We start from the raw sequence: 10,355 nt of genomic DNA, 5'->3' as shown, positions 1-10,355 counted from the left end.
AGGCCCATTGGACTTGCAAACTTTATATGCCCCAATACAGGGGAATGCCAGGGCCAAAAGAATGGGAATGGGTGGGTAGGGAAGTGGGGGGTGGTATGGGGGACTTTTGGGATAGCATTGGAAATGTAATTGAGGAAAATACGTAATAAAAAAAAAGAAACATCAAAAAGAAAATAAAAACTTTTAATGATTTTCAAAAACTGTTAGGTGATATCAATTGGCTTTCCCCTTATTTAAAGCTTACTACAGAAGAATTGAAACAAGCTATTTATCCCCAGACGATAATTATCTGTAGGGACAGTTTAAAAACTTTAAATGATTTTCAAAAACTGTTAGGTGATATCAATTGGCTTTACCCTTATTTAAAGCTTACTACAGAAGAATTGAAACCCTTACTTGATATTCTTAAAGGGAGTGCCAATCCTACCTCCCTTTGATCTTTATTTAACCTCTGAAGGATTGCTGGCCTTCCAAGTAGAAAGAGCTATTGAAAAACAATTTGTTACTTATGTAGATTATTCTTTGCCTTTACATTTGCTGACTTTTCGTAAGACTCATACACCTACAGGATTATTGTGGCAAAAGGCTCCTCTTATGTGGATACATTCAAGGATATCTTCTAAACATAATATCCTGCCATACTATGAGGCGGTAGCCTATATGATTATACTTGGAAGGAAGGAGGCAGTGATTTATTTTGGCAAAGAACCAGATATCATTATGCAGCTTTTTAACCTAGATCAAAATACTTAGCTAAAGTAGCATAGTACGGATTGGTTGCTTGCTCAAATAGGATTTAAAGGCACTATAGATAATCATTACCCTAAAGATAGATTGATAAAAATTTTAAATGTAAATAAGGTTATATTTCCTAATATGACATCTTTACAGCTTCTTTTGATTTTTACTGGTGACTTCTCTAAAGGATGAATGGGATATCTTATAAATAATCAACATATAGTCTTAGATACTCCTGGGATCTCTGCCCAGCTTGCAGAACTGATAGTAATACTGAATGTTTCTCAGTCTATAAATGATACTTTAATCTTTTTACTGATAATCTATATGTGGCTCAGTCTGTTCCTCTATTGGAAACTTGTGGTACCTTTCATTTCAACACAACAGCCAGATCTCTATTTTCACAACTATAAAACATCATTTTTACCCCCAAAAGTCCCTTTTATATTGGTCATATATGAGCTCTTTCTGATTTTCCTGGACCTTTAGCTGCAGGCTATGATCACACTGACAGAGCTTTAATAGGAAAAGCCTTATTTTCGGATCCTGTTGCATTGGCTATATGTGATCATAATAAAGTTCATCTTTCTAGTCACACCTTAAGGTTTCAACATAAGATCACTAAGGGGCAGACAAGAATGAATGTAAAACAGTGCCCTAACTGCCTTACATCATCTCCAGTTCCTCATTTAGAGGTTAAACCAGAAGGCCTTATGACCAATCATATTTGGCAAATGGATGTTACTCCTTATACAGAATTTGGAAAACTGAAATATATACATGTCTGTATTGACACTTGTTCAGGATTCCTTTTTTTTTTTTTTTTTTTTTTTTTTTTTTTCTACATACAGGAGAAGCTTCTAGAAATGTAATTGATCATTGCTTAGAAACCTTCAATGCTATGAGATTACCTAAATTCATCAAGACAGATAATGGGCCAGCTTATACTGGAAACAACTTTACTTCATCTTGTAAGGAATTTGGTATTGAACATAAAACTGGAAATCCTTATAACCCAATTGGACAAGGGATTGTTGAACATGTGCATCACACTCTGAAAAATTGGCTTTCAAGAACAAATGAGGAGGAGATATAACCCTCAAGGTTATATCACACAAAATCACCAGAATCACACCTTGCCTTTGTTTTATTTGTTTTAATTTTTTTTTGCAGACTGATGTGAAAGGTCAGTCTGCACCACTGACATCCAGTCACTTCCAGCTCATATGCCATGGTTAAATGGCAAGACTCCCTAACTAATACATAGAGTGATCCTGACCCTGTTTTAATATGGGGGCAAGGTTCTGTCTGTGTTTTTCACAAAAAGAAAATGGATCCCAATGGCTACTTGAAAGATTGGTTCATCAAGTGGACATAGATCCTGAGCCTTCTAATGATTATGATACCAATGATGAAGATGGCTCAAAATCCCTACCAGCCAGCTGAGTTAACCTGAACTGTAGTCTCCACTCTTACAGGAGAGCAAGTGTTTTCTATCAGTTTTCAAAGCCACCCTCCATATATCTGGTGGCCAGACTTTGTGTTTGATCTTTGCCAATTAGCAGCTGGATTAGAAACCTGGGACATTCCTGAAGACAACTTTAATTTCTACACTACTTGGAACATTGATCTTAATCTTGTTGCTTTTAACTTTTGGACCTTGTATCTTAAACAGAGCAAGCTCAGTTATTCACCATAGCAGGTATCCATTGCTATGACGAAATGCATTGAGTCCATATTTATGTCTTTGTGGCTTTGGTCTGAATGGGAAAATGTGTGCTATAGAAGGCTGGTAGTCAGAGATGGGTAAGAGTGTTTTTGAGCTCCTGTCGACCTAAGACAAAGACATACATCAGTGCTATGTTTATTCTCCCTGACGGGTATAAAGGGGCAATATAGACACTGACCTAAGACAGGCACAGTTGTCTGGCCACTCTTTACCCTAGATGGGATTGTGGAAAACAAGTACATTTTGTGCCTCCATCCAGCAACTGGTACTGTTCATCTTTAAAAAATAAAAAAGGGAGAATTGTGTCCTTTCCAGCTTTGAGCAGGCTGAACCGACCTTGAGTGCTTGCCACATGGACCCAGGTGGAGTCATTGGCCTTGCTGCGCCTGCAATTTCCTAGAGGACTTAGAAGAATAGACTGCCCACCAAGTTTGCTTTGCAACATAATCCCGCTGAAACAAAGGATGGGTTTTGTGGTTTTCTCTTTATAAGCTGGAGCTGCAGAATTAAATTTTGAGCCTAGATCAGAACCTTGTCTTGGCTTCATCCTTCTCTGGAATCCTGTCCTTTTCATTTCCAGCCCCCCCCCTTTCAGATAAACCTAGTTCTCCATGGACACTGGACAGCTACAGTCCAGCTAATGTTATGTGTAAGAAGTGAAGTGTTAGAATGGCTTATCTTTACTGGGTGTTAGGATGAAATTTCTAACAGATGGGAAAAGGTTAAACTTACAAAAAATTATTTACTTGCAGAATGAATTAGAAAAGAGATTTTGAGGACCCCCCTTCCACCAAAAAAGCTGATGGGATGAATTTGTCATTGGTGTGAAGAGACATGTAGGATTGATGAGTTAAAGTAGCTTACTTAAAATTTCCACAGAAGGCAGAGGAAAAACTGAGGACCCACATGACTAAAGTGACCCCTACTCTTCCATTTTAACTTGGATACTGACTCCACCGACAGTTGTTCAACTATCTTGTCATGCTGTTGCTAATAAGCTAGGACTTAGAAAAATGATATATTAAGTGAAAGTGATCAGGAAGGTGTACCTGTTACCAGTGAATAGCAGGTGTATCAAGAGAAGTTTGACTCTTTAAAGTACTCTTTAAAGTCTGAAGAGTTTAAACAATTAGAGACTCTGGAATTATCATGGTGGCTTAGAGAGGACTATACAATGTTTCTGTACTTATTGGCAGGATAATGTAGCCTGGATGGCAACAGTACAATGGAGAAAAATCTAGGAAGATTTAAAACAGTTCTCATCTCATACCAAGCCCCTTTCCTAAACTAGCCTTAAAAAAAAAAAAAGTTGGAAAGTTTAGATCCAATCCTCAAGGTGTTTCTATAAAAATATACATTAAAAATTATTTGTTAATTCTATAATTTGAAAGGTACAACAAGCCATCATCACCAATAGCAAATAAACCCCCAGATCAACTGCTTTCAGGGTACAGAGGATTTATCTTTCTTTTTAAAGCTGTAAGACAATTTTATTGGCTTAAAAGAAAAAAAATCCCACATCAGGCAAGCCAGACATCTGAAGAATTCATGGTTGCTAGGTTTGTAGGGGCTGTTAGATTACAGAGCTTGAGAAATATATTTGTTTTGTTGTAGAAAAAATTGGTCTATTTTACATACAGAAAAGCTTTATGATAGTATATATAAGTAACCCTAATATTCCACCAGAGAACTCCTAAACCTGATAAACAGCTTCAGCACAGTAGCTGGATATAAAATTAACTCAAACAAATCAGTGGCCTTTCTTTACACAAAGGATGAACAGGATGAGAAAGAAATTAAGGAAACAACACCCTTCACATTAGTCACAAATAATATAAAATACCTTGGTGTGACTCTAACTAAGGAAGTGAAAAATCTGTATGAAAAGAACTTCAAGTCTCTGAAGAAAGAAATTGAAGAAGATTTCAGAAGATGGAAGGATCTCCATGCTCATGGATTGGCAGGATTAATAGAGTAAAAATGGCTATCCTTCCGAAAGCAATCTACAGATTCAATGCAATCCCCATCAAAATTCCAACTCAATCCTTCACTGAGTTAGAAAGGGCAATTTGCAAATTCATCTGGAATAACAAAAAACCTAGGATAGCAAAAACTATTCTCAACAATAAAAGAACCTCTGGGGGAATCACCATGCCTGACCTTAAGCTGTACTACAGAGCAATTGTAGTAAAAACTGCATGGTACTGGTACAGCAGCAGACAGGTAGATCAATGGAATAGAATTGAAGACCCAGAAGTGAACCCACACACCTATGGTCACTTGATCTTTGACAAGGGAGCTAAAACCATCCAGTGGAAAAAAAGTCAGCATTTTCAACAAATGGTGCTGGCACAACTGGTGGTTATCCTGTAGAAGAATGTGAATTGATCCATTCTTATCTCCTTGTACAAATCTCAACTCTAAGTGGATCAAAGAACTCCACATAAAACCAGAGACACTGAAATTATAGAGGAGAAAGTGGGGAAAAGCCTCGAAGATATGGGGACAGGGGAAAAATTCCTGAATAGAACAGCAATGGCCTGTGCTATAAGATCAAGAATCAACAAACGGGACCTCATAAAATTGCAAAGCTTCTGTAAGGCAAAAGATACTGTCAATAAGACAAAAAGGCCACCAAGAGATTGGGAAAGAATTTTCACCAATCCTAAATCTGATAGGGGACTAATATCTAATATATACAAAGAGCTCAAGAAGCTGAACTCCAGAACTTCAAATAACCCCATTAAAAATGGGGTACAGAGCTAAACAAAGAATTCTCAACTGAGGAATACCAAAGGGCTGAGAAGCACTTGAAAAAATGTTCAACATCCTTAATCATCAGGGAAATGCAATAAAAACAGCCCTGAGATCTCACCTTACACCAGTCAGAATGGCTAAGATAAAAAATTCAGGTGACAGCAGATGCTGGCGAGGATGTGGAGAAAGAGGAACACTCCTCCATTGCTGGTGGGATTGCAAGCTGGTACAACCACTCTGGAAATCAGTCTGGCAGTTCCTCAGAAAACTGGACATAGTACTATCGGTAGATCCAGCAATACCTCTCCTGGGCATATACCCAGAAGATGTTCCAACTGGTAATAAGGACACATGCTCCACTATGTTCATAGCAGCCCTATTTATAACAGCCCTATTTATAATAGGTGGAGGGAACCCAGATGTCCCTCAACAGAGGGATGAATACAGAAAATGTACATTTACACAATGAAGTACTACCCAGCTATTAAAAACAATGAATTTATGAAATTCTTGGGCAAATGGATGTATCTGGAGGATATCATCCTGAGTGAGGTAACCCAATCACAAAAGAAGTAAGTTGATATGCACTCATTGTTAAGTGGATATTAGCCCAGAAACCTAGAATACCCAAGATACAACTTCCAAAACACAAGAAAAACAAGAAGGAAGACCAACACTTGGATACTTCATTCCTCCCTAGAATACAGAGTAAAATATCCATAGAAGGAGTTACAGAGACAAAGTTTAGAGCTGAGACAAAAAGATGGAATATCCAGAGACTGCCTCACCCGGGGGTCCATTCCATAATCAGCCACCAAACGTTGACACTATTGCATACGCCAGCAAGATTTTGCTGAAGGGACCCTGATATAGCTGTCTCTTGTGAGGTTTTGCCAATGTCTGGCAAATACAGATGTGGATGCTCACAGTCATCTATTGGATGGAACACAGGGCCCCCAATGGAGGAACTAGAGAAAGTACCCAAGAGCTGAAGGGGTCTGCAACCCTATAGGTGGAACAACAATATGAACTGATCAGTACTCCCAGAGCTTGTTTTTTAGCTGCATTTGTAGCAGAAGATGGCCTAATTGGCCATCATTGGGAAGAGAGGCCTCTTGGTCTAGCAAACTTTATATGTCCCAGTACAGGAGAATGCCAGGGCCAAGAAGTGGGAGTGAGTGGGTAGGGGAGCAGGGCAGAGGGAGGGTATGGAGGACTTTTGGGATAGCATTTGAAATGTAAATGAAGAAAATATCTAACAAAAAATGTGGGGGAGCTGGGCGGTGGTGGTGCATGCCTTTAATCCCAGCACTTGGGAGGCAGAGTCAGGCGGATTTCTGAGTTTGGGACCAGCCTGGTCTACAAAGTGAGTTCCAGGACAGCCAGGGCTATACAGAGAAACCCTGTCTCAAAAACAAACGAAAACAAAACAAACAAAACAAACAAGCAAACAAAATGTGGGGGAAAGAAAAGAAGAGAAGAGAAGAGAAGAGAAGAGAAGAGAAGAGAAGAGAAGAGAAGAGAAGAGAAGAGAAGAGAAGTGAGAAGAACCACAACAACAACAACAAAAAGCCTTTTCTGCATGTACATCTGTGCATACCTGGTGCATGCTAAGTCAGAAGAGGGCGCCAGATCCTCTAGGTTTGAGGTTATGTTTAGCCCATCCCTCTGGTAGAACATACAGTGTTTTTAACCACAGAGTTATCTTTCCAGTCCTGAGAACAAAATATGTAAAGCCTATCTGGATTTTGTATATAAGGAGTATTTTCTATAGAAGCTGAAGAGCATTTCCTGCTGTATTTGAAAATGGACTAATTTTATTAGCTTAGTTAGAAAACTAGGTGAGGTGAGGTGAGGTCTGCAGACAGGATTCGTCAGTCCCCAGTGAGAATTTTAAGAAGACGCTAGCAAGAGAAAACTCAAAAACTAATAAGCTTTTATACCTCCAATTGCAAGCCACAGGACCAATGGCAAACAGATCATCTCACCTTTCTTGAAACCATATTTTCAAACAAGAAATTCATCATCCCAGTGCATCTCTCTTCATGGAGGACAGCCAGGACAGTCCCTCTCTCCTGACGGCCTAACTGTGTCCACCAGAGCCTGTGAGATAATAATCAGCAGATTCTCAGTGGAGCTCAGGAACACATCTCAGGAACACAGAGACACAAACTTTCAAAGATCAACAGGGAACTTCAAATGGTTCCAGTGTATAACTTGGCAGGGTTGCCTTCTTTACAGAAACACCACTTTAATAAGCCAAGACATCCTTCAGAGTAAACAGAGCTTTTCTGTACTGAGGGGTTTGATTCTCAAAGTTCCCCTTATTTAGCCTTTTGTCTTGGAACCATTTTCAGCAAACAAAGCTTTTCACTAAACTGCTTCAGAACCCTTCTAGTGTGAGTTGTCTTATGTAAGTTTAAAAAACAAACAAACAAATAAACAAAAAACCAAACACTTTTTTAAAAATTGTCTTTAGAATCAGAAGTTATCTTGGGACTTCTTGATATGCCTAACTCAGCACTGTTATGTGCTCTATAGGCAGAAATTGGTAAGATCAAACTTTGTGCCTGTATGCTCCTGATTGTTCTGAAATATGGTTGTTTGAGGGTCTCTTCCCTATATCAGAAGAGTCAAAAAGGTGAGTCTATGGATTTGTTCAAGAGTCAGTTTGATGAGATTGTTAAGGCTGTTTCCTATAGCTCCAAATCCTAATATCTTCTTGTCTGACAGGTACACAGATTAAAAGCTGAACACAGAGATGGAGCTACCATGCTTCTGAAAGAAAGACATCACACAGAAAGGTTAGACAATCACCCCAGGCCTTCCACAGCCTATGTAGTGGCCACAAACATAGCCAGTACCAGGACAAAAGCTTTCCAGGAGAAAGGAGAGAGAAAGGCACCCACAGCGTGGGCTTGTGTCAGTTAACTCATTGTGCATCCTTGTTCATAGTAAATAACCAAAAGGATTAACTGTTAGGCAGCAACTGGAGCAGTGGTAGCTCAGAGCCCAGGAGAGCAGCCCACCTTAACATCCTGCACACTGTTTACTGTCTTTCATCGCTTCTTTCTCTACCTTCAACCATCTAGGAAGAATATATATGAAATAGACATGTAACTATTTGAACACATATGCACATGTATGTGCATATGCACAGATAGATCCACTCAAAGAGCAAAAACAGAACAACATTGGAGACAAGCCAAGATGTCCTACTTTGTCTCTGTAGCTCTTAGAGCAGCATGATCTGCACTGTATCTAAAAGCAGGATAAAGATTTTTTTTTTCAAGAAAGAAAGAAAGAAAAAAAGGAAATGTTTAGTTCACAAAAACTGAAACTTCTAATGTCTTTGTCCAATGCTCAGCATCAAATATGAACTATAAAATAATTGATGTACCAACAAAATGAGAATGGGTTTATAGTCTCTAAAGATATGGAAGTGGCATGATAATCACAGGTTCCATTGTAGTGGGGCAACAGTCACCAGAGTATTCGTAAAAGTTGTAATGAGATGTCAGGCCATGACATAGTACTTCAAATGTCCATTTAATATAATTAGCTTAATCATTTTTTTTTCCTTTGTGTGTGTGTCTGCCGCAAGTGTGCATGCAGCCTTGCATGTATTTAAGTACATGTGTGCATGTGGTTCTGTGTGGAAGTCCAAGGTTGATGTCAGATGTCTTCCTGGATCACTCTCCACCTTAAATATTGAAGCAAGGTCTCTTGTTGAACCCAGGGATTTCTCTCTTCTCCTAGTATAGCTTGCTAGCTTTGTCTGGGGGTTCAGTGACTTATCTCCTGTGCACTGGGATTGCAGGCAGGCTGACATGCCCACAGGGGTTTTGCATGGATCCTGGGAATCTAAACTTGGCACTAACACATAAGTGGTAAGTACTTTACTTTACTTAGTGAACAGTCTCTGCAGTCCTGGAATATCAATTTTATAACCTAGCTTTAACTAAATAATGCTATTTATATCATAATGTTGAATTCAGTTATTGAAACTTATATAGTAATATAATTTGATGTTCTATTATTTCTCTTAAGAAGTGAAGGCTTTGACTCTGGCTAGAGAAGCATGTAGGCTTACTGTAGACCTTCACTTCTCCCTCCATACCTCCAAGTCTCATGCCCAGTTCTATAGCATACTTTCTGCTTGGGCTTCTCCTCACTGTCTTTATTGCCAGGGGATTAATTAAGCACATGATGATGGAATAGCCTGCTTTTATGCCTCTTGGGAAGCTACTCTACTGTCCCACAAACCACTCCTATTCCTAAGTCTCAGCAGATACAATGCACAGAAACATTTTATCTGGAATCCCCAGGAGCCACACATTTTAGTTCTACCAGGTAACACTCAGCTACCACATTATCCTAAGAAACATAGAGAAAACAGAAACAAAGGAGCAAAATACCCATCTAACAAAGACAAAACTAGATATCAGTACCTAGAATGATAATTTTCCCAATTCCAGGTGCCAAGATACTAATGAATGACAGTCAAGAAAATATGTCTCCACTAGAACCCAGTAGCGCTACAACAGCAGGTCTTGAGTATTCTAACATAGTTGGAGAACAAGAAAAGATCTTAAAACAGCCTTTATGAATATCATAGAGGTCTTACAGAGGAAAAGAAAAGAAATTCATTAAAGAAACCAATAAAAGCAATTAAACAGTGGAAAGAAATGAACAGAATAGTTCAAGGCCAGAAAGTAGAAATAGAATAAATGAAGAAAACCCAAACAGAGGGAAATCTGGAAATGGAAACTTTAGGAAGTTGAACAGGTACCATACATAGAAAGGTTCACCAACAGAATACAAGAGATGGAAGATAGAATCTTAGTCATAGAAGACACAATAGAAGAAATGGATACCTTAGTCAAAGAAAATAATCTTAGACCAGCAAAGTCAAAAGAAAGGAAGCCATTTTAATATCTAAAAAACAAAACAAAACAAAAAAACCCCAAAGAACCAAACAAAAATCCCCAAATAAACAAAACAAAACAAAACATAAAACAAACAAACAAATACAAAACTAATCAGAAGAGATAGGGAAAAATACTTGATACTCCTCAAAGGATAAATCCAAAACGATGACATTGCAAGTTTTTTTTTTTTTTTTTTTTTT

Source organism: Mus caroli, chromosome 8 (genome assembly GCF_900094665.2).
Source record: "Mus caroli chromosome 8, CAROLI_EIJ_v1.1, whole genome shotgun sequence".
Classification (NCBI taxonomy): domain Eukaryota; kingdom Metazoa; phylum Chordata; class Mammalia; order Rodentia; family Muridae; genus Mus; species Mus caroli.
The sequence above is the reverse complement of the archived record's forward strand: the minus strand, read 5'-3'. Positions refer to the sequence as shown.